Source organism: Macrobrachium rosenbergii, chromosome 8, assembly GCF_040412425.1.
Source record: "Macrobrachium rosenbergii isolate ZJJX-2024 chromosome 8, ASM4041242v1, whole genome shotgun sequence".
NCBI lineage: Eukaryota > Metazoa > Arthropoda > Malacostraca > Decapoda > Palaemonidae > Macrobrachium > Macrobrachium rosenbergii.
This window is the reverse complement of record NC_089748.1, coordinates 77,724,150-77,751,649: the sequence shown is the minus strand read 5'-3', so window position 1 is coordinate 77,751,649 and position 27,500 is coordinate 77,724,150.

Genomic DNA, 27,500 nt, shown 5'->3' with positions numbered 1-27,500 from the left:
GTGAGTAGACTTATCATGCAATGTGAAATATGCATAGGAAAGCGATATATTTATTAATAAAACAGCACGCAGCGTTGCAAACAAGTCACCGTACAAGATCGTGCAAACAAAAATTACACTATCCACTAGTTCCATGAGAGATTTATTTGAGATGAATTGGAAAAGTGCATCTGGGGGAATTCAGGAATTTTCTTAATTTGCTTCTTTTTCCTGAGAGTGTTCTCTCCCTTCTTTCTTTTCTTCTCTTGCATCACCCTTTCCCTCTGAAATGCCCCTCCCTTCCACACCCTATTACTTTCACCTCTTCCTTTGTTGTTCCCTTCGTCTCCTTCACTCCTTTTTACTCTTCCTCTGCTTCTGTCCCCTTTCCATTCCCTTTCCCTATTCCCTTTTCTTTGTATCACTCTCTCTCTCTCTCCCCTCTTCCTTTGTCCTTAACACGGTGAACTAGATCAATGTTTGAAATCCATCGCTAACATTTACATCAACTCCGGGTCACTCTGTTTGCATTCCACGGGTGGACTGCTTCCAATGGGTGGCGACGAACCCGTGGTTTGTCACGGCAACAGACGCTCACCCAATAAACCTCGAAAGCTTATTCATTGAAGTTCATAAGTGTGCAGTGTGAAGCTTATAAAATTATCATCAGGCTCCTTAATCGGGCTCAGTGGAGCAAACCTGAAGCAAATTAGCTCAACAGGCCAGGCTCTATTGCTTTCATTCTGAGCTGAAGCTAAATTTACGCCTAGAGACGCTTCATTTTTCTTGTCGGGCTCATAAGCTTACCCGCTGATACCCAATATACTCTTTTGGCATACCGGATGAATTTCATAAGCTCAGCCACCTACTTTTTCTGCTTTGTCCACAGAAGCCATAAGCAAATTCAGTCAAGTTCATAAGCTATCAACTGAATCTTATGAGCCTGACTTAGCAGAACCTCATGAGATTGCTAACTGAAGCTTATAAAACTTAACCCATGGAATCACGAACTTATCACTTTGGCCCCTCGTTTTGCTCACAGCTGCGAACGTTCAACCACTCCCGCAAACAAATAACAGTTTTAATGGCTGAAGCGCTAGAACACACTTATTACAGCTCAGAGACTCCAGACTGGATTTATAACACTGTTTTCCACTTACACTGGATCTGATAGCGTCCACCACTTGTTATAGGGAGGTGATATCTGTTGTTCTGAATAAGTTCAGTAAAATAGTATCTGCAAATAACTCTGCCAATACTGTGTAATTTCTTGCATACAAAGTGCTGGATACAGACCTAAAACGACATAGGTAGGAGTTATAAGGGATAAAGTAAATTCTCTTATGCATACCTATGATTATTATTTTCCTTTCTGGGTATTCCAAATCCGAGTGTACTGATACCAGTAATATATTCCTAGAATTCAATGTATGTGACGGTCATCAAAAAAATTATTGATGATATATAATAAATATACACACAATCACACATATATGTATATATACATATCAATACATATATATATATATATATATATATATATATATTATATATATATATATATATATATATATATATATATATATATATATATATATATAATTAACCTGAAACACCTTGATTTCATTAAAATTTTTGAATGTGCTTATGCCTACAGCCTTGATTTCAGATGGGAAAAAATGAAACGGACCTTTCCTTCTGTGGTGAGACTCGAACCCAAGAACAATACTATGAGTTACCATGCCGTCCACTCAGCTATGGGGATATTATAAATTTAATTCAGACGAGACCAATATGCATACACATACACACACACACACACAAATAACACATACACAAATACACATACACATGCATATATATATATTATATATGTGTATGTATATGTATATGTATATATATATATATATATATATATATATATATATATATATATATATATATATATATGCAAAAGGTAATTATCTACCTTTTCCCCACATTTGTAAGAAAATATACTGCATAAATTCGCTTTGAAAAAAATGGTAACCCCTTCTTTTGCTCCAGCTCGTTAATGACACAGTTTACCCTCAGTCTACCATATTTTTTATAACCATTCATGTATTTTTATTCATAACTTTCTTATCAGTTGTAACCAAACTTTATTGCCACATAGAGATACAAAATGTGTGTGTGAACTATTGACTTGGCTAGTTGTTACACTCACAGTGTCCATTTGCATAAGTCAAATAGGCTATTGCATCTGTCTTTAAGATAACGGTAATGGTAATGAAAATGTTATTTTTTTTACAGAATCCATTCCTACTCTATTATTATCTTGTTATATCATCATCATGATACGTAAAAAAAACAATCATCCCACCATTCGCAATGCTTATATTCTCAGAATCAGCTGATTGAGCCTATTAGCAAAAGAATTAGAATATTTTTTTAGTTGGTAGAAGAAATGACTGTATTACTGGAATTATCATCTTTATTTTTGTACATAAATGTAAAACGGGTATACACAGGTAAACTAACTTTATATTAAAAGTAAAATCCCCCAAAATCGCAAAACAGCTGTTTCCCCATTCGTTTGTTGACATCATACTCGATGTTGTTTATGTCAATTCACTGCTAAGTGGCTGTTAATTATAAGGTATAGTTATGAACTGTTATATAAGCAGCAAGTTTAGTAATTTTGTTTGAAAGCGTAACCTAGAACAATCTGCCGAAAATTAAATTCATTTGGGGGCTGTAATACACAGCGTTATGTTACAACATCCTGTGGTTATATCTTTAGTACACATGACATTCTTCGATGACAACTGTTCAAAGCAAATTCATTTTCAGAACACTAATAAAAAATTGTTTAAATTAATGAGTGTGTGCGTATGTACATACCATGCGCATAACTTATAAATAAAATAGTGGAGTATGTGTTACTGTATCAGGTTTTGAAGTAAACATACCTCAGCTGTTACTCTCTCTCTCTCTCTCTCTCTCTCTCTCTCTCTCTCTCTCTCTCTCTCTCTCTCTCTCTCTGTACTGTATCTCAGTGCCGTACATATCCTTTAAAGGACAATGAATTACCGTATCATAAACATGAAAACACGAAACTAAACAAATTCCAGAAAGTTTACGTGTTGCCCCCCGCCTCCCTTTTTTTTTTGGCTTTGCTTGATTTACTGTGTTGTATTTGATTACAAGTTTAGTTCAGTATGAGTATGATTATCACACATACCAGTACACAAGAGAATATTTTATCACTGCTCATTTTTCATCTCCAGTCACCGTAAAAATGTTTAAAATGCAAATGTCATATGTAGGCAAGACAAAACAAAACAAGCTGGAGTAAGTTCACAGATGCCATGGAATAAATGTGTGCATATGTACAGTGCATACCCTACACAAACGACTACATTTATCTTTTGGTTTGTAAAAGTAAAATAATGAGAAAATACACTAAAAATTCATATAAGAATACTGTAGTATAAAATATAAATAAAATAGTGAAGAGTGCGTGTGTTACTGTGTTAGGCTTTGATGTAAAAACACCCCAGTTACTGTTCTCTCTCCCTCTCTCCACACTGTCCCTCTTACATACATACATATGTATGTACATATATATGTATATGTATATAATATATATATATATATATATTATATACATATACATATATACGAGTATATGTATATACAGTATATATTATGTACATATACATATATGTACATACATCTATACATACATACATACATACATACATACATACATACATACATACATACATACAAACAGATGCAGTACTGAACATGAATAAAAACACATATATAGGCTATAATACTGATTCCTGGTAATGTTACAAGTATTTATCATTGAGTGTAAGGTAGAATGAATTTGTTAATATATGATAGTAAATGAGTGTAAAACTATGGAACAAAAAACACAAACACACACATAATACATATAAACATACATTATTATAAATATGTACATTTATATATATTTATTATTTTTAATCTTGATATGGTAGGTGCCCTTATTATATTCTATCCTTTTAGATGTAGTTAATAATCGAGATTATTATGACTTAATATTTGAAAGTATACAAAATCAAGAGTAAAATTACTGACAAAACACAGAGAGAGAGAGAGAGAGAGAGAGAGAGAGAGAGAAAGAGTTGAGTGAAAGAATTTTACTCTTCCCAATAAACTAATATTTTTTTCTAACACCCTTTTACCGATTAATACAAAGGCTGCGAAATGTTCAATAATTATTTATTTTTACTTATATTGTCCCATAAATATTTATCCTTGGACTTCTGTTATTAAGTCTGTTCGTTTTTTCCTAAGACAAATATAATCTCATCTCTTCTATGATCTATGCAGATGTTTCATGCCAATCAAGCTAGTGGCATAAATAAACAATTTCAGTCTCTCTCCTCTTGTACCCCGCCGAGGTAAGATTAGTAGGCTCGTACGTTCTACCTTAATAATAAATACAGGGTTCAGGGGTTGTTTAGAATTACAAATAATTATAAATATCAGCGCACACACTTTAATGTGCTAATTTTAATAGGTATAAATCATATTACTAACAATTACTTTAATACAAATGCGTATGGATTCTTAGTACGTCAAATGGTGTTGTTTTAGCAATCAAATATCGTAACAAATATTTGTTATATCCCACGAAGAGTTATGGTAGTTCTTTGAATCCATATTAGCAAGGATTTCTCCATTTATCTATATATACAAGAATAAAAACAGGTACAACGATAAAAATTCATCTGCTGATTTTCGTTATTTCTTTTCTATATTTAATCGCATTCAGGCAATTCATCCTCGGATATGAACCAAAGAAAAAACCCCAGCACTATATTCCATGTTCCCAAGTGTTGTAGTGCTTCCTTCAATTATGAAGAGATTCATGGAGAGGGAAACATTCCCTTTTTCCCCGAAGTTCTTTATTCTACCGTCTGTCATCTGCGTGATAATGTCACGCTCAATCCAGCGAACGGCTGCACCATCCGATCAATACTGATGGTATTCGGCTGCCGTTAGGAGATGCGATTCTCTTGCTTTCGTTTGCAATGTTCTTTGCAACGAAGAAGCGGATGGCATGATGACATATCTCTTTACAGTAATTCTAATATGAAAGAATTTCGAGACGCAAGTATATGAGGCAATTGTTACAGGAATATCGTTTTTTACATAGAAATAAAGTGAATGAGGGACTGATAAAATCGGTTGACTTGAGTTAGCAACTTCCACAGACATCAACACTGGGCTACCTTTTATAATATTGAAGACACGACAGACATTTCGTACATTCCACAATATTTTCTGTGTAAAACTGTGCTTTGGAATTCACAAAAACATATCAAATTATATTAAACAACAATCTGAAAACCCAAATTTAGAAAAAAGGTTACGAAATCTTTTTCACTTTTAAAGCATCACTTTCTACAAGTGGGGACTAGCTGACAAACAAGTTTCCTATTTCTATTTTTTTTTTCTTTTTGTTATTTCTTATAATCTTTTTATGGGATTTGTTTGACTGCTAGATTAGGATAGTATGTATCCGTGCAGAGATGAATTATGGAAGAACAATAAAATCAGTAGCATTGTTGTTATTATTATTAATAATAACAACAATAATAATAGCAGTAGTAGCAGTAACAAGGTATAAGCTAGTTGCAGTGCATGTAACCTCCCAAATGCGCAATTATTTGCTTTCCTCCGGATAACCAGATTGGTTAGGTGCCTCTTCATGCACTTAATGATGGGCTAATATTCTAACACAAAACATGTCGTTGCCACATTAACAAATATTGGTCTTCTCACATTAAGAGAAGCAGTTCTTTCCATATTTTAATAGACTATATAAAAGACTTATTTTCACGCAGGAGTAGTATCAACGTCGTCAGTTTCAGGATGAATTAAACAAGAAGAGAAATGCCATCTCCAATTCACAGAGAAAGAATTATCATTATTCCAACGTAGCAATCAGAAGTTACTGAAAGAGGACTGAGAAATAAAAAGATAGAATACACATTTTTCACCTGGTCTACACGTGTAGGAGGCGATGATTTCTAATGTAAAAAAAAAACTAATAATTTCTTTCTGAAATGATGGATTTCAGATTTTTATTATGAACTGACTTTCATTCAGAGAGAGAGAGAGAGAGAGAGAGAGAGAGAGAGAGAAGAGAGAGAGAGAGAGAGAGAGAGAGAGAGAGAGAGAGAATTTCATGAGTTTTTGTAAATTCTAAAACACCGTTTTATACCAAAACATTATGGAAATGTGTGAAATATTTGCCGTGTGTGCAAACATCATAAAGGCCAGTCCTGCGTCGCATCAAACACGGCCAAACCCTCCCAACTATCCAAAAGCTAAGTTTATTAATGGAAATAAATCATTCACCTCCAGTTCCTATAACTAAGAAAGCTTATTATGAAGTATTCATAAAAAAGTCACTCACAATAACCGCTTCCAAACCATAATACTATTTAATGACTTGTCTTTCCTTAACAGCATATAAAGCATTCCTCCCAAAGCAACCGTTGCGAAAGTCATAAAGGAAATGCATTGGATGGCATCACAACATCATAGCAAGGAAATGAAACAAACAAAAATAGTGAGATAACGGCCACGGCCGACGGAGGAACATCTTCTATGGAAGTCTTTTTGGGAAAAAGGAAAAACAGAAAAATGCCGAAGTCCGATCCTCGTACATTCTTCAGCATAAGAACGTACAGTGGAACGTGGAGATTTTTTTTATTGTTTGGTCTGTTTCAGGAAATACATAAATAAAAAAAAAGGTACTAAAAAAGTGAATAGTAGACGAAAAGGAAATGAATGAGTATGTAAGAAAAATAAATAAATAATCAAAATAAAAAAATCCAATTCAATATTAAATTAACATATGTATTTATGAGTTAATTCATTGATTAAATATAAAAAACAGTTACACTAAAATATATCAACATATCTATTCTATGCCGTAAGGCAGCATAAAATATATACATTACAAAATAAATAACACATGAAGTACTGTATTTACAGTTCCATTCAGTAAAACAAACTAACACGAAAGTCGTAAAAATCTTTTAAATGCAACACATTACATTTTTATAATTAGCAACGTTAATACAAAGAGCATTTAAAATAGCCGATATCTACAAAGTATATGTATAAATAAAAGAAATAAGACTAAAGTGAACGTTGTTATATTTATTATGTTCCACTGGAGAGAGAGAGAGAGAGAGAGAGAGAGAGAGAGAGAGAGAGAGAGAGAGAGAGAGAGAGAGAGAGAGAGAGAGAAGTTCTAATAAAATAATTTTTCATATATATAATAAGGCAATATTTTCGTAGTAAAGAGTGTTTGATTCCAATATTATTAATAATTTACTACAAAGAAAGAGTAATAAAATAACTACAGTAACCATAACAATCAAGATAATAAGAGCAACAAAACGGTGATGCTCTTGTAGAGTATGTTAATATGAAAGCGTCTCGACGAGTTCCATCAATTTGGGAAATAGCGTTTGGCTGTCAGGCATCTGCCCAAATATTACGGTTGATGCCTGTAATTGATTTATTGATGATGTATGGGCGAGGCATCGATCATGATTAACTTGGATTAAGGCTTTCTGTATGTGTACAAACTGGAAACTGTGTGTGTGTGTGTCAGAGAGAGAGAGAGAGAGAGAGAGAGAGAGAGAGAGAGAGAGAGAGAGAGAGAGAGAGAGTTATTTAGTTAGAGATGGGCCTGAAATGCTAAGCAATGTCGATAAAGAAAATTACAGACAAAAGAAATAGATATGCATTAGAGACATACCGTACAAGGAAAATTAGAGAAAATTTGTCAGCCAGACAGCAGGTAACAAGAACCTTTGCATCCAAGAATATCGATAAAATAAATGCGAACAGGAAACACGCAAATCTCATGTGAGAAATAAAAACAGGATGACACGAAAAACATTTCCCGTTCTTTTATACCTAAAAACTTCGAGAAACATCATAAGCTAAGTAAACTATCTTTGAAAGATTTTGTTTTTAAGGAATGTCAACGGGACGGACGGTTCAATAAAGCGGCCCGGAAGCGAAGGAATTAAACAAAAGGAAGAGGTGGACGATATCTTGAAGTGAGAAATATTAAACGACTTGGGAAACCAGAAGCTGTGCGAGAGATTGAGAGTTCGAAATCAATCATCACTTATACTGTACAGAAATGAACAAACACAAAACCGACAATATGAAAACAAGAAATAAGTTTCAGAATGCTCCGCCCCCTTTATCTAATAAAAATGTATACTCTATATATAAAAAGTAATTTAATTTCTTTCGTATGCGAATATGCTTTTATAGCGTGTTTCGGTTACACTCCGTCTCTTTGTTACTAAAAATGCGATCCGAAATTTCCTATAAGGCGAATTGCTTTTCATTACATATTTCATTTGTAAGGTATACTTGAAAGAATAAATGTACTCTTTACTGTAGTTTATTTTTTTACTTTATTCTCCTTAATATCCATGACCCCTTGATATGTATGTTTTATTCGTACCTAAATAATCATTCTTTTCCTTTCATACTGCGGTATTTAAACGATTTTGTTAGCAGTTAAATAAACGCAGCGCTGATTAAAATAACATTGCCTCGATCGTTTCCAGCAAATCATGCGTCCCTACCACCTCCCAACTCTCTAGCTCGTTGTATTTTACCTTCATTATCTTCGCTGTCCACGTACTCTCATTCTCATTCTTATTGAAGGCATGAGTAATAGTGTACTTGTATTTGTTACTGATGTTATATTTATGAGAACCCATTCACTCTGAATCCTGTTACTATATATACTGTATAAGTGTCTTTCAAGTTGACTTTTACGAAACGTAACTGATTTTCTGCAAAGAATAAAAACTGAATTATATTTGACTCGTCACCGTAGTCACTTCATTATTTGTGCCCACTGCCTCCCGTGAGTATTATGTTTCTTAACTTAATAACATTCACTTCCATATTTCAATAGCGCTTTAACTGCACCCTTCGTATAAAAGAGGTCTGGGAGCAAATGCTTTATACGACATTATTGTTCAGCTTAATCTTATTCTGCTTAATACAGTTGCAAAGGCAATAAAGGAATACAATGTACAAAATTAACATAGAAAAGAGCAAAAATATCAGTCAGTGCGTCAGTAAGTAAAAAGAAGACATTAATACGAGTTCCATGTAGGCAATAACATAAAATTTGGATGCCAACAGTCACACTGCTATATACCACGAATTCAGTTCCTTACAAACGAAGATCAAACAGACTATTAAAACACAATCAAGTTTCAGTCTTTTCAAGTACTAAGCTACGTGGCAGCTCCGTATTAGCATAAAATTCTCATATTTATTATGTTTCTCATATATTAACTCTCGAGAGACTGATTACTCGAAATTAGGGCCATTTTCTACCTAGCGGAAGACCCCGTTTACGCATAATTATTAGCTTTTTCATTTCCGGAAAACCTGTTACGAGATCTACGAGCAACGTTTGCACTTGGGTCCGTTTTCTAGGTAATTTGCCTTTGAATCTTTACGACTGACTTGATCTCGCTTTGCTGCGGTGTCGGGGAGCTTTCGTCCTTGTGAGTCAGTTTTTTTCGTCTAAGTGCATCGGTTATCTCTGTTTGCTGATTGATTTTTTTTACTGGGTTGTGAGTCTGATGACTATTGGATTTAAAAATAACACACACATGTCCTGAAGGAAAGGTTATTATTATTTTCTTAATAACGCTAACATCTTTTTATAGGAAAGGCCCAGTATTTCACTTACCGAAAGACAGCTCAACAAATTTGGACGGTATTAGATGTACAGCGCAAATTGTAAGGTTATTCATAACTGAAACTACGGAAAACGCAGAGAGTACGAACAATAAAAAGTTAGGTGGGCCTTTGAAAAACAGAACTAGGGGAGGGGGGTGGGAGGCGTGGCTGGAGTTGGAAATTACTTCAGTCTTCTATTTCCCTGAGGAATCGCTCAACGGATGTCGAGATCATGTTTCATCTTCCTCTTAACTTATAAAAGGATGAATTCAAGGACCGCCGGGTTCAAATGAATCATATCGTTACTTTATTTTCATGTCCAAAGAAAGACGTTAGCAGTAACGTTTCACATATAAACCCTATGTTCTACAACGACACTGATACATGGCTTTTTCTATTCTGCACTTAAAAAATCTGCTCCTGCAACGCACAACTCTTATTCTTGCTTTAGAAAAAAGTTATTCACCAAATTGATCTTATACTTTAATTTCTTTTTGCTGCTGACCGTCTTCAGAACATCCTGAATTCCAGAAAAAAAATGGCTTGCAACACAAAAAAAGGTACTTGAATTCACATGCGACGTGATCTCTAAATTGACAAAATCGCAAAGCGGGCCAACATTTTGCGATCACCCATCTTAACATCGAGGCCTTCATGTTTGAAAGACATAGAAAATCTCATAATTACAGCATAAACTGGTACCAGTCAACAGCCAAGACGTAAATAACCCAAAGATACCTCAGATTTAACTACTTTGAGTAGCAACAGGCAGAGAAAGGGATGAGAGGGACTGCAGAAAATGTACGAATACATAAAAGTAAGAGAAACAGAAGTCAGAGGAAAGAAAGATTCAGTAAAGCACGGAAGGAAACAAGGCAAGCGAAAATACAAAAAGCAGAAAGAAAAGAAGAATGACTGGAGGAAATACGCAGGAAAAACTGACGACTGGTAAAGATATGCCAAGAATGAAGCCTGAAAGAATTGCAAAGATAATAAAAAGAAGGATGAACAGTCAAGAGAGAAATACTGGAGAAAATACAAAGCGAAAAAGTAAATACTGGACAAAACATACACGAAGAAGAGAACGTCTGGAGGACAGACGCGAAGTATGATGTCATCTAAACCGTACCCCAAACCACAAACGCAATCATTTGTAATACCCGAAAACCTTCAAGTAATAATCTGCGGTGTCACATAAACATTGGGTTGCCGACGGAAAACGTTAAAAAACATACGTAGAACTCATTAAAAAACCTCGCATTACCTTCGGGCCGCAACACTTAAGAGACAAAGAGGCGGTGTAGTATACCCATCTAAGGGGCGTACCCTACTAAAAACCAATCGTCGAAGAGCTAAAGTAACGCCTTTGTAATAATGTCGTTGTTTGTCATCATTTGTCGTTATCTGTCGCTCTCTTTTGTCACCGGCCAAACGAGTTAGTGTCATATTAGTTTCGAGAAAGTGGGGTCGGCAAGGAATATTACTGGAGATTATTACTCACAAACTGCAAGTGGCATACGCAAATCATTACTTATGGAGGAGTGTATCAGTTACTTTGCTTAGCATTGCCATTATTGTCACTTTCTGTCTGACGACTTTGGTATGCTGGCAATAATGGCGGGGAAGTTAACATTACTATCCCTTAAAAAGAAGTTAAGTGATGGGAAGGAATTATGGGAAGGCTGCACCCCATTTCAGTATCTAGGAGACAGCGCCCGAGAAAATAAATAAAGAGAAATGCTTTGAGTTTGAGATTCGTCAAGATTGTGTTGCCTTTCACCAACAGTGAGAGATGTTATTCTGGGGAAATGATAAATTCATTCCACTCATCCAGTTTTATCCCGTCAAGCTGTAGAAGCAAACCCGCTGTTGGTATTATCGCGAGGCCAAACGACAACCATTAGTGATTATGAGGTTGTGGGCATGTGATCAAAATCAGACAATAATGAGCACAAATCTAGAATAATATTTGTTCAGATAGTCATATGGAGTAATTTTCAGAGGGACATAAAAATTCAAGCCTGTTAATTTTGAAACACAAGACACGGTTGGTGAACGGAAACGACTCAGTAAATAAGATAAGAGCTGAAAGTTATCTTTCAGGTGAACCCAAAAAATTAGTTATACGTTTTTGCTACTCTATATTGTGATTTGGTAAAGATGGAAAAAATAATATTTTTTTCAAATTATAAGGCTATTTTATGAAACCTAAGATAACTTGAAAAAACATTTCAACTCTGACTTCGATAAGTTGGTATTTATCATTTACATTACGCATAACATTTTCAACGGCAATAAATTAATTTCGTCCTCTAAGTAGAGTTATAAAATGTCGCTATAACTTTCCGATTACCAACTTTGATGAATAAACCTCTCTTTCTTAAGCTCAGAAGGTTCGCATAAAGTTATCGAAAGCACTTTTGCTGACTTCAAAGGGGCTTTCGTACTTCGTGCAAAGGAAGGAACATGACGTGTTCCCTCATGCTCGTACTGTTTAAACTCCTTTCCTGACATATCGAAAGACACGGCCTTCCATTTTATATATATAAAAAAAACTTATTTTCCTCTTATTTTCATCTGAATTCATCTTTTCTCAGATGTAACTGATGATAGGGTAATTAAAAGAGATCAAAATATAGTCGGATACGGAAGGCGTATGCTTAAGGAAACGTTTAAGATGAAAGAATCACAATTATTTCTACGTAAACATACGGCACATGAAAACCAAAGGGACAGGCAGACACACAAGCCAAAAGCAACTAGTCATAAAGACATATACAGCAGATACGTGATCCAAGGCACCGCGAATCTTACCTCTGGAGTGATACAATCAAGCTAAGGCCGCAAGGAGAGAGGGATGTATCGGCCAATAATATTCATACCTGCAGACAGTTAGATGTCGAGTACTTAAAGATATGACGAAAATGAACGGAGCTCAGTCACACTTTTACTTCCGGAGTCATAAGAGAAACCTAGATAAACAAACAGATAAACCGTGGGCCTTCCCCAAAAGGCAGAAATAATGAGTAAAAGCTCCAATGCGTGAGGGCCAAAATTACGTACCACGTCACATCCATCTCTTTAATTGGCGAGACAAAATGGCGACATAAATTGGGCGCAATTCTTCCCTCCCTTAGATCTCTCCCCCGGGGGAGTCACTCTTGTCCCAAAATTACCCCTCCACCCACACGCCGGCGTTATTTTTCTTCCGTCTTCAAATCATATCGGTCTAAATCCAAAGTAATGATACATAGTGGCTCTAGGAAAAATGTTTCCTTTAGCAGTTATATCACATAACTTTCTTATATCTAAACAGAATCCCGCACGAGTATAAGCAGCTGTATATTCAGCTACACACACCCATACATACATACATACATACACACATTTTATATATATATATATATATATATATATATATATATATATATATATATATATATATATATATATATATATATATATATATATATATATATATATATTGTAACAAATATATGCTGCTCTGTCTCTCTGGCCTCTTAACATGGGGTCAGAATGCAGTCCATTAAGGGGGTTGACCAACGCATGGTGGTATGAAGAGTTTGGTGGTAGTAGCCCTGATTTTTGTGGGAAGGGATTGATCAAGGAAAAACATTAGATTAGTCATGAGGGGGAATAAGCATGCCAGTATTCGCTTTAGATACCCTTGTCCCAAGGACTAAATTTCTGTGAGCTCCTTTCTGCTGGTTTTAATTGTTTTTTTTTTTCAGAAACGCCAGCACTCCTCCTTAATCCGCTCGCTACTTCCATGGCCAAGTAACACCTTTGCCTCCTACATCTGATCTCTGGCCGTTAGGCTTTTGCTCTGGCACAGTCACATGTACTAGTAGGTCACAAGCGACCTGGGCTTCAAGTCGCCCCTAAATTATTAACGGAAGGCATATTGGATCAAGCTCAATTGCAGTAGTGCACACTGCAATATTGGATTGCCCGGTAAGTCTGAAATTAATAATTAAGTGTCAGTTTCTGTTTCTCTCACTAAAATCCCTCATTTTCTTTTCAAGATTTCATCTTCCCAAAATAAAAATCCCTTATTTACATACTAGCATGCTTGTACCCCTATGGATTAAAGTTATTATTAATGAAATAATCCCTTGTTCATTAAAATGGACAAATTCTTATCTGGGAAGTCTATTTCCAGACATGTGTTATCATGTCCCTCGTGTTCTGCCACCTCTATCACTCCTGTGAGACATTGCCTTAGAAGATTATTGATTCAGCCTTGCTACAAGCAAGCCCAGCTTCTGAAACTGAAAGTCACAGCAACCAGAAAGCACGAGACGTGGGCTCCACATTGCATTATCATTGTATCAAAATTCTATTGCATTTTGAAAGCCAGTTAACTGTAACTTTGTTGTAAGATATGTGTTGCACTTAGTTTGCTGGATTGCATACCAGCCAGGATTTATTTGACTTTATGCGTTAACTGTAAACTTTGTTGTAAGAAGCACTTTGCACTTAATTTGCTACATTGCATACCAGCCAGGATTTATTCTACTTGTTTGAGCTGTGTGAAATAAAGTAAATTAAGGTGACTTACTGGCTTTAAGGCGACCTTCCTTTTGTTTTATATGTAATCAGAGGGTAAGTTCTATCCTTGTTACATTTGCTTACATATTTGGTTCTGGGCGAGTGGCCCATAAGGCAAAGTCTCAATCAATATCCATTTCATCTCGCCAAAGCCCACCAAATATGTAAATATATATATATATATATATATATATATATATATATATATATATATATATATATATATATATATATATATATAGATATATATATATATATATATATATATATATATATATATATATATATATCATATATATATATATGTATATATATATATATATATATATATATATATATATATATATATATATATATATATATATATATATATATATATATATATATATATATATATATATATATATATATATATATATATATTGTTTGACAGTAAAGGGGTGGTTATAAGACAAACTGAAGTGGTGACAAATGTGGAAATACGGAGTGGTGAAAAAGGTTAGTGTGTTTTGAGCTGGTTCGGACATGCGAGTGGAATGGATGATGATTGGTTGGTGAAAGGAGTATGCAACTCTGAAGCGTTGGAAGGAAGGAGGAGAGAAAGACAGAAATGTATAGATAGATTTACTGAATGAGGTACTGGAAGGGATCTCGACATCCATGAGGTGAGAGTTCGTGTATTGTAGACTTGAATGCTATAGTGTGAGTAGGGGCGGGGAAGGGGGTAAGGGGGGACGGTTCGACATGGCTCGACGTGCACCTTTCAAGCCTTTTGTGTAGGTGTATAAAGCATTTAGTCTGAAAGTTTCTGTTAAGGAGGTATATTTCCGATTCAGCAGTTTAAGTGTAAATGTATCAGGAATCGCTGTCTTTTCTTAGGAGCGAGTGCACTTTTAGGGGAAACAGGTTAGTTTAAAAAAAGAAAAAAAAAATTACACACAATACATATATACATATATATACATAATGTTTGTATGTAGGTATACATATTAGTGTGGGTGCGCGAGCGCGTGTGATAAGGGGGATTGTTTTACGTTTATAAATACGTAAATATCCTCAAACCTACTGGTGTCATCACGTCATTCTCGTTATGTTAAAAGGGGGTCTTCAATATTTCTTTAATTATCACATTAACCTTTCTATCATAACTGACACCTGTAAGCTATAACAAACCATGGTCGATAAATCATATAACGTCTGGAGACTAATACAGAAAACGCAGATAATGTTCCTTTCTTTTTATTTTATGTCTTACCTTACATTCAAAGTAGAGACTTCACGCACTCCATACATATCTCAATGTTCCCAGTATCAACTGTACTCTATTAAGAGATGCGATGCCTTGTTCAAGCCTACAATGTGACAGTTCTTTCGCCTCAACATTACTACATCATGAGCGTGGGTCAGTCTGTACGTTCAATCATAGGGAATATATATAAGAAAAAAATTTATCCTGTACAATGCCTCCAAGCTCCTAATTGTATGAATTGTCTTACCTCTTAAATAAAAAGAACATTACCCAACATTTCACTTTACTGTACTAATGACAAACACCCCAAAAAATGACTCTATGGATGAATTCGTAAGTGGTCATAAGAAATAAAGGTGAAAAGATTTCCATTAAAAGAAGAGCCCACATCATTACCAGGCAGTGATTAGCCAACTACAATTTTGGTAATAATCTTTAAATTAGTGACCATATGATGACTGGTGATCTACGTATTTAATGCGATTTTTTCAAGCTGGGACGGTAAATTTCAGATTTTTTTTTTTATTAGTGCAGCACTAATGGTGAAATGTATCAGAGAGAGAGAGAGAGAGAGAGAGAGAGAGAGAGAGAGAGAGAGAGAGAGAGAGAGCAGGAACCCGTGTAAAAATTATTTGATTTCTAGAATATAAACCGTGCTCAGAACAGACTAAAAAAGCAGAATCATCTGCATAAAAACTAAATTCCGTGAAAATAGGGCAAAAGGTACCCGCACGGCATATACCAACGCACTTTTATCCATTATTTGTCACTGGTCCCAGATAAAATACATAAATTTACAATGTTATTTTTGAGAACTTTAACAGAAAACTCTTTTAATGGCATTTAAGAGATATTACCCGGAAATTCATCTAAGAAGACGATGTTCTCAAGCCATGTGTATGTATTCGTGGATGCACACGTAAGCTCAGAGAGATGAAGACGGACAAAGAGTTCGACCCGAGAATAACAACAAAAACAGTTAAATTATGGCAGTGGACCATAAAGGCAAAGAATTATTAATACCTCCGATAAAAAGCACACGTGTCCGTACCACAGTTCCTAAGGGAGCTCCCATTTGTGTGTCATCACATCACCCACCACCGTGAACCCACCTTTCAGTTGCATTTATTCAGACAAGTCATAACTGACAAAACGCACCTGAAACGAAAGCGCGTGAATCAGCGATCCGATGGGTTTATGTAAACGAGGCTGACAACAGTAGTGATTGCACTTAGTGATCCTGATAACACACTGTTCTCTCTTACTAAGTTTTCCTTACGACTTCTTTTTATTAATATCGGTTGGCATATTATGAGCTTGTCCAAAAAATTATTCTTGGTAATTTTTTGCCACAAGGCAATACAGAAACTTCTGAACCACGCACCTCATTTGGAGAAATGTTATTTAGAAAACATGAACGATAAAATGTGCAGTCTTTGGAAGAAAAGACCCCACTTATCTTTAATAAAAAATAATGAGTAACATCCGTCTGGATCTTCTCCAACATAACTGTCTAAGTTTAAAAGAATCGTTTTAAAATCACAGAGGCAAAAAGAAAATCCGCTGAGAAGCGGCTGAGGATGACAGGCATCAGGCAGGCATGTCATCAACTCAAGATCGTTTGGTTTCAACGACCCGAATGAATTAGCTCAGCTTTGCCCTGAAATTGGGTATAAGTTCCCCACAATTAGCTTATACGGGACGAATAGTAGTTAAAATAGTTCCAAAGATGGAGGATATTAACTTGATCACCAAAGGAGAGGCCAAGTTATTCCTTAGAGAGATGTTTTCAAAATAACCAATAACATTTTTCACAGCAATTTAATAAACTCAGTCTGCTTCCCGCAAATTTAGTCATGTGCAAATGTATCCCTAAATGTTGATCTCTGTATGATCATCATGGTATACTTGTCTACTGCACATAAATCATGATGCCAAGTCCATCATCAGTCCGGATTCGACTCTTCGTATTTTTTTTGTTGGGATGGAACGACCTAAAAACTCAGATGATCTCATTTAGTTGCTTCATAGGATGAGATTAACATTAATTCTAGATCGTTATAGCTGTATCTTCTAGATATATAATTTTCCATATGGCACGAAACTTTAATATCAAGATTTTTCAAAGCACAACGATTTAACTATATATATATATATATATATATATATATATATATATATATATATATATATATATATATATATATATATATATATATAAATAGATAAATATATATGTATACTGTATATATATATATATATATATATATATATATATGTATACATATGTATATATATAAAATAAATAAATATATAATACTGTATATATATATATATATATATATATATATATATATATATATATATATATATATATATATATATATATATATATATATATATAAATCGTTGGGCTATTGAAAAATCTTGGATATTAAATTATATGGAAAAATGAATATATATATATATATATATATATATATATATATATATATATATATATATATATATATATATATATATATATATATATATATATATATATATATATATATATATATATATATATATATATATATATATATATATATATATATATATATATATATATATATAACTAAATCGTTGGGCTATTGAAAAAATCTTGGATATTCAAGTTTCATTGCCATATGGAAAATGAATGTATGTATATATATATATATATATATATATATATATATATATATATATATATATATATATATATATATATATATATATATATATATAAAAACTACCGATTGCCTTTCGCTCCTTCTTTGACAATCTCTTTACACCAAGAAACTGTCGCCTTCCTTTAACAACCATACCACTTCCACACCACTACACATTGCCCAATTGCCTGTTACACGGACCTCTCTCTCTTTCTCTCTCGCTCTTTTTTTTTTTTTTTTTTTTTTTTTGACATTGTCTTTGACTATTCTGCTCCCTATCAGTTAGCGTCCACACCTCTTAACAGTAAGTCCAGGGTGGTTAACAGCCACACCTCTTAACAGTAAGTCCAGGAACACCTTTCTTTTTTTTTTGCACTTTTACCAATTATTTCACTGAATTATGTATAGATTTAATTTACTTTTAGTTTAAAACCACTTCGAAATTTTTATTTTACTTTTAGCTTAGCAAATGCTATATTCTTATAAACATTGGCTATTTTAGCATATTATTAACATTGTAAAATTCAAATCTCTTGCAGCCTGGATGATGGAAAGGGATACCCGAAACGTTGGTGTAAATAAAAAGAAATTATTTCCGGTCTTCTCTGTCCTGTTTTTTATTAAACTTAAGCTCACCAGAGCGGATCTTGGTTAGTTAGATATATATATATATATATATATATATATATATATATATATATATATATATATATATATATATATATATATATATACATATATATATATATATATATATATATGTATATATATATATATATATATATATATATATATATGTATATATATATATATATATATATATATATATACACATATATATATATAATATATATATACACTATATACATATATGTGTGTGCAAAATTTCATACGAACCGAACAGTGATTCTACCAGAGAATTTTTTTTTCTACAGTATGTGCTTTGCTACTCCCTGTCCTTTCATTCTGGCACAATTCAAGAAAGCCCGCTGATTTCCAACCAAAAATCAGTACAAAAATCTTTAAAAGTCATGAAAATACACCAGAAAAAAATTATATCAACGGGGGTAATTCATACTAAGTTCCTTTACTATATCTGCTGCAGGCCCACCTGGCCGAGAAAACTGAAACCCGTACAGATATCCAAACCACGTATCCTTATGATTAATTCATTAATTCGCGAATGTTTCGGTCAGTTCTAATTTGCTTAGACAGAGGCATATAAAAAGTGCTGGAAGTTTTCTTGCAGCTCTGTTCCGTAACTGATCAATGAAGAATATGCATCATGTGCACTTGTAATACACACACATATATATATATAGTATATATATATATATATATATATATATATATATATATATATATATATATATATATATATATATATATATATATATACACACACACACACACATAGGCTATGAATTTTATCACTTACACAATTGTTCTGCGCATTAATACAATTAATAACAGGACCTCATTTAAACTGGACGGTATCTAGCAGAGATATGTATTCAGGAAAAGTTACAACCTTTCTAGGACTAGCAGTCCTCATCGTCTGATATCCTTAGAATCATTCTACGGATACCAGACGATGAGGACTGTTAGTCCTAGAAAGCTTGTAAATTTTCCTGAATGGATACCGTCCACTTTAAATGAGGTCCTGTTATATATATATATATATATATATATATATATATATATATATATATATATATATATACACATATATACAAACACGCACACATATTATATACACAGTATGTATATATATTATATATATATATATATATATATATATATATATATATATATATATATATATATACACACATTTAAATATTAAGCCACAAATATCGTTTAATGTCGAATTCACTATACCTAAGAAAAAACTCACTAGTCATTCTCAAAGCATATGAAATTGATACAAACTATTTGTGACTGAATATTTAAATATATATATATATACATATACTGTAGATATGCATATGTATATGTATATATATACATACATATATATATATATATATATATATATATATATATATATATATATATATATATATATATATATATATTGTTGTGTGTGTGTGTGTGTATGTAATGAGCACACAATTGTGTACATAGCAATGGGTGGATTCGCCAATATTACTACTGGCAATCGCGTCAAGTATGGCTGGAATTATCTTTTTTTTTTTTTTTTAAACTAGACCCATAATTTATATGAGTGGGCGCATGTTTTATTAGTGGATAAAATCATGCTGATCAGAAAAATCGGGAGCAGCCCAGCTTCTGTGATTTGCAATGAACTAATCTACAGTAAATATCCTTATCCGGTACATGCGCAATACCCATGATTTAGACAAGGGTTAGCACATCGAACCGATAAATGAAAAGCTCTGTCTCTACAGCAGACTTGTTTCAGGAAACAAGGTCATTTAATAGAAACTGAAGTCGTATGTAGGAAGATGGTATTATCTCTAGATAATTCATTTTATGGCCACAAATATTTGATTAAGGCTTAAAATATTTGAGTAAAGCACCATATATTCCTTCTAACCACAATGATTTGCAAGACCAGGGCTCAGGTAAATATCGTCAAAACTGGATTTGTATGTAAACCTAATGCTGTGTAAAAAATAAGTCTATTCAAGACAAAATTGACAAAAAAAAAAAAATTGTTGGGTCCCGTCTACTTCCTACTGTTACGTAACATTAAACGATGCCGAACTCGAGCCTCCTGTTGCTAAGATATGCATTTGCCTTCCCTTTCCACGTGATCCAATCTGCCATCTACGCATTCTTCCTTTACATGCCCTCCAGCCCCACACCCCGCCACTGGCACCACTCCGTCCCCGTCGGAGGAACGCATACCTTAAATTATCAATCACCTGTGACCTTTCACTATGGCTACCGATTCGTGCATTCTCCCTCTCTTTCTGTGTGTGTGTGTGTGTGCTCAAGATAAATTCAACTTTTCCTATGTCTGTCTCCTATTCAGAACAGCTCTCTCTGTAATCATACAGTGTATGTTGAATGTGCATATTCACACATACACATAATAAAATATTATATATATATATATATATATATATATATATATATATATATATATATATATATATATATATATATATATATATATATATATATATATATATATATATATTCGAAATTTGTGTATGTATACGTGCGTGTACACAATTGTAACGACAGTATCTGTTTATCTTGTTGTATACGTTCTGCCAATATTTAGTTCTTTTGTCTCTCTCCCTTTTTCTATATTCATTTTCTATTTCTGTTCCATTTTCTATGTTTCCTTGTATTGCAATCCCCAGAAGGGTTGAAAAGTTTCTAGGAAAAACCCTCCCCGATCGCGGAAAAACCAGAGATCAATAACTCATGGTAGATTCACACACACTGCTCCCCAATCAGAGCTCTCTCTCTCTTTCTCTCTCTCTCTCTCTCTCCGTTGGTTAAAGAACTTCGACGTCCAAATCAGTGGTATTTTCTTTATTTTTGATGTTGGATAGATTTTACATTAATTTTTTTATAATTCACGGTGTTATAGAAATGGCCTAAGATATGTACAGTATATTTTGTCTGCGTGAAGACCGCGTTTCGTTACGTCATTATTACTGTTACACTTGCAGTGCAGTTTTTGGTTTAAGCATCAAAATTTTGTTTTGGATCAAGATTATATGTTATGAATTTTACAAATATCAATAAGTGTACATTTCGTATAAGTACATTTATAAATCCCTGTTACTAGAAATAATTACCACAAATAAAAAGCTACATAACAGTAGAACTATTCATTAGCTCACCATCAAAGGGAAAATCCAAAATAAGATATATCTTCTTGTTAAAAACATAGTTTCATGAACTTCAAACTTAACCCTACCGTTTGCAGATTATAAAATGGTCATTTATGATTTCTGTTTGCAAGCATGCCAAAAAAAAATTCGTCGCACATCTCATCCAATTCGAATTACGCTCTTCTTTTCCTGTCAAGAACTAGAGCTCCATCTGAACCATTATGATATAATTAATTAAATAAATAAATAGCCTGATACTTTGTTGTTAAGTCTCCAGATGAAAAGTATTTTACAGGACATGGAGGAAATTAATCTGAGGATGCTCTTCCGGCAAAGGAAGACCGGGAAGCAAAAAGAACCTAATTTAACAACGGTAAGTTGTATTACTTATGTCAAAATAATCTCACAACTAAAGTAAGTAGACAGAGGAACTCATCTTCATATCGTAGTAACTCTTCTTGCCACTAGCCTTTCCTTTCCTTTTCTACAAGAAAGGTAAAAAAATTTGCTATCACACTAATCAGTGGCTATTTTCCCATGTCTAAAATGGTCACTCTCTCTCTCTCTCTCTCTCTCTCTCTCTCTCTCTCTCTCTCAATGGAAATATATATGCTTAGCAATTTTCGATTGTTTTTTCTGAAAAACGTGAAAGAAAAACGCTGCAGAATTAAAAAGAAATACTGAAAATTAGTACCGCATGGAAATTTTATTATAAGTGACGATAATCCGAGGATATCAACCTAACCGAACACTAAGGGAGAAGGAAAAATATTCATTCCTATTAAGGCTACATCAGGTTTTCTCAGCAGCTCTCATACTAATGAAGCATTAAAGAAATAATATCAATAATAAATTGACGACAGCTGGTCTTACGACTTTTCTGAGCAACATTGTATAAGGTCAGTACTTGATGGGTGAACTTCTGGTAACTACCATTGTTAGCGCCATTCAACCCCCCTCACGCAACCAAGTGGATAACATCAAAAGTCTAATAGGGCGAACATCGTCGGCGTTCGTAAGTTCCAGTGGAACCTGGGGCAAAGATAAAATATCATTAGCCAAAAAGGATATCTCTTCTCTTACTGTGTGGTGGAAAGGAAAGAGTCACTCAATGTGGCTAGCAACACTCTCTTTTGTGCACGTACAGCAATTAGAAACGAAACTTAAACACCCTGAAGGCATACTCTGTAAGAGAAACGTCCAATATCTGCTAAAAGTAAAAACCTAAAAATCCGATAAAATCCATCCGTGGGAGAATAAAAGTGCAGTTATGGCTAAAGACCCTTGAAACATCAAACCTACAAATCACCGACGCATTGGAGTCCCGTTGTCTCAGAGACCATAAATTCATTCCCTAATGGATTTTTAATCGACTTCAAGGGATGCATGAATATACTCCTTTTTTTTCCGTGATGTTTGGTCATTCCTCTTCAGAGAGATCAAGGTCGTCCGAAGGCCATATATTACATTTCTTTTTCAAGAGACCATGCACGTCTGACCATAAAATGTTATCATCTTTTCTCTTTTAAAAGACGCATTCAGACTGCTTTTAATGAATCGGATTTGTTTTCCGAATAAGTCACTAGCCATTGACATGGTTCACGACAGTTGTCTTTAAAACATGATTATTTTTTCTTAGCAGCAAGTGGCCTAATTTCCAATGGCTGCAAGAACACACAGGTTGATACGTTTAGACTGCTGGATTTAATCAGGTAAAATAATCAACAGTTTATTAAAGGTAAGGAACGAAATGAGAGAAGCTGGTGTATATGTGTATGTATGTATGTGTGTATGTATGTATATATATATATATATATATATATATATATATATATATATATATATATATATATATATAGATATTGGTATTTTAAATTTTGTTGCTTTTTTTACATTTCCTTATAAGATTTCAAGTCATTTTGTAAACTGCAGCCGTGATGGTGCAATGGGATATTGCAAAACGAGGTCGGCTAGAATAAGCTGTTTTTATATACGTATTCCTTTTCCTAGATGCCCCCTTGATATATACATATTTACACACACACACATATACAGTATATATATATTACTTTCTAAACGTGCAGATAAAATTTCCATGTTGAATAACCTGCAAGTTCAGGTCTACAGGAAAACCTCTCGCGTGAAGACAAGTAAGGCGAGTTCTGGAGCATGTTCAGATTTAAAAGGAACAGAAATAACAAAAGCAATCTCCGTAAATGTGTCTCTATTTAAACTTAACTTTAGCATTTATTATTACTAACATTTTGCTGTACTTCTTTTATATTAAGTGTGTCTTTGTCTCTACCTCATTTATACTCTTGAGCACATTCTAAATGCCAATAATAATTCAATAATTACTCACACGGCTGAGGCGAACAACGGAATCAAAGGGAAGAGGGAGCATAAAGATAACGACATCAGTTACCAGCATCAGTTTTATATTACGTGTTTTATTATGTATTCTTTTTATATAACACGGAGTATCCTGAATCAAGGGAGTAGATCATCTTTCTTTACTGTATTCTCTTGTGAAATGCTGAATAATGTTTCTCTGAAGTTCCTTTGCTAACGCTAGACTCCGAGCCCTCCTGTGATGAGTGGGCAGTCTTCTAGTGTCAAACTTTCTTCTTTCTTAGTCCCATGAGTTTATGCCATTACAAGACTTGAGAGATTAATGAAAAGAAAAGATACTGATAACCAAAATTAAATAATACCAACGATATGGTTATGAAAGGAGCATATATTTAAAATGTCAAGGTGAAGGAAAGGAATAATAAACAAATTAGATTACAAAAGGACAACTTATAAGCTTTTCCAAGAACAAGTGACATTTCTACACAATTAGAGGTGGACAAATTATCTGTAAAAGTAGAAGAAACTCGTTACCTCTGGATATCGTAAAATTTCAGCAAAAGATGACCCATTTGCTGTTCTTCCATAGTTATTTCGTATGGTATGACATAAGTAATACAACAGTTGTTATGGTATAACAACTGTGAAAAATTATGTAAAAAATCTTCTGTTTCTGATAAATCTTCTATACCATGAAAATAGAACCTCTAATAAAACTAACCAATAATTGTCGAGATAGAAAAGGACCCTCTTAATCCAGTTATCCACTTATATTGAGTTTGAGAGCCTATAGACGCACTGAACGTTATAAATTCCATATTCGTTAGAAACTGAATGCCAAACTATCCATCTGAGACATCCTAAAAGGTCATTGACAAAATATGCTGAAATTTTCTTTTTATAGTCTGGGAAGTTTCTTACCACTTAAAAAAAGTAGAATTTAAAGAATAGACAGCTGTGCTTTATAAAATAAGTTTTCAGGTTATGTCTTTTGGAGAAGGTATTTTCGTGTAATTTTATTGTTTTTTACTCTTTTACTTACGGGAGTGGACATTCTTTTATGTTTTGTGTTTACCCATTAAAATAAGACAACATTTTACGAACTCAAACAGCAGTTTTGTTACAGAACTTTTATGTCTTGTCATCAATGGCAAAAAGATATGTACATATAAAGTAAACCAGATTAAGCTGATTGCTTAAACGTATTGCAACTACAAAACTGTTACTAAAATTACTTGAGCCCCTCGGCTGATCGTGGTGAAATCGATACTGATCAAATACTTTCAGATAAATTTGGAATGGGAAATGGCTTCTCTCTCTCCACTAAGGTTAACCGGATAGTTATTAATAAGGCTCGTACGAAAGGTAGCACGGTAGAACTTCGTTTCTGTGGAAGCTAACCCAGCAAGTTACTGGCACTTTGGTGCATCTATTGGTGGTATTACAATGTAAAAAACATGAAATGCAGATACTCTACATCGCATTGAGTTATTGTAAGTTATTCTGACTGAAGTTTGTAGGATAAACACGTCCCTTTTAGTTTTCTATAAAAGAAAACTATTGGGATGGTTTTATCTGTCTGTCCGCACTTTTTCTATCCGCAGTTTTTCTGTCTACACTTTTTCTCTCCGCCCTCAGATCTTAAAAACTACTGAGGCTAGAGGGCTGAAACTTGGTATGTTGATCATCCACCCTCCAATCATCAAATAAACCAAATTGCAGCCCTCTAGCTTCAGTAGATTTTATTTTATTTAAGGTTAAAATTAGCCATTACCGTGCGTCTGGCGACGCTATAGGACATGCCACCACCAGGCCGAGGCTTAAATTCTCATGGGCCGCGGTTCATGCAGCATTATAAGCTGTACAGAAAACTGGATTGCCCCGAAGAAACTCCGGGGCATTTTTTACTTGTTTAATATTCCCCATACATGAAAGCAAGCAACAAATCTTCGTTTTCTCTTTCTTCCATTTTTTGTCTTGTCATGTACTCTTCATAATGGAGGTGAATCATTGTTGAGGTCGTTAAGCGGTGCTTTTCATTAGCTCTAAAAAAAGAAACCAGTTGCTCTGAGGAAATGATCAATCGATTTCGATTTGCGGTTTTGGATGAGGGTTTTCGAACTTAACACTCTCCCCCCTCAATTAGTCCATTAAGATTCAATTGCTCGCATTTGGCCAATAAAAGCCCATTTCTCTCTCTTTCTCTCTCGTTCTGTTTTCAGTTCCCAGCTCATTCTCTCTCTCTCTCTCTCTCTCTCTCTCTCTCTCTCTCTCTCTCTCTCTCTCTCTCTCTCTCTGCCTTTTATTTGTTTGCTTCTTCTGTCTATCTACTTTTCTTTAAATTTCACGTTCTGTTTCGTTTTGAAACGAAAGTCTGAGTTGCGAACATAAAATAAGATCAAATTAGATAATCTGCTATAAAATTTTCTAGCATTAAAAGTAGTATTTAATATACAATGACGTACAGAATCAAGAATATTTGAAGTAGTTGAATTTATAAAATACACCTTCGAAAAAAAAAAAAAAAGAAGAACGAGTATTCCGTATATGTACACAATGATAGACACACATACACACACACACACATATATATATATATATATATATATATATATATATATATATATATATATATATATATATATATATATATATATATATATATATATATATATATATAAAAGAGAGAGATAGGAAAGTAGATAGAGACAGGCAGGGAAAGAAAGAGAAAATGGGAGATGTACTCTAATGCAAGAGCTAAAAAAATGGACTCATTAATAGCTTCGGAAGAAAACAAATCACAAAATGGAAAAATGAGGAGGAAAAACGTGCCAAAAGGAGTAAAGAAGAAAACGAAAAAGAATTCCAATAAAAAGAAAATGTAAAGAAGAGATGATAAGCAAAAATACAAGAGATATTATTAAGCGAATGAGGGAAGGAAGAAGAGGGACAGAGAATTTAGGTAAATTAGAGAATGAAAGGAAGACGCAAATAAACGAAGATTATGAAAAATCATCATTAATTAGAGACGGGGAGCGACGAAGA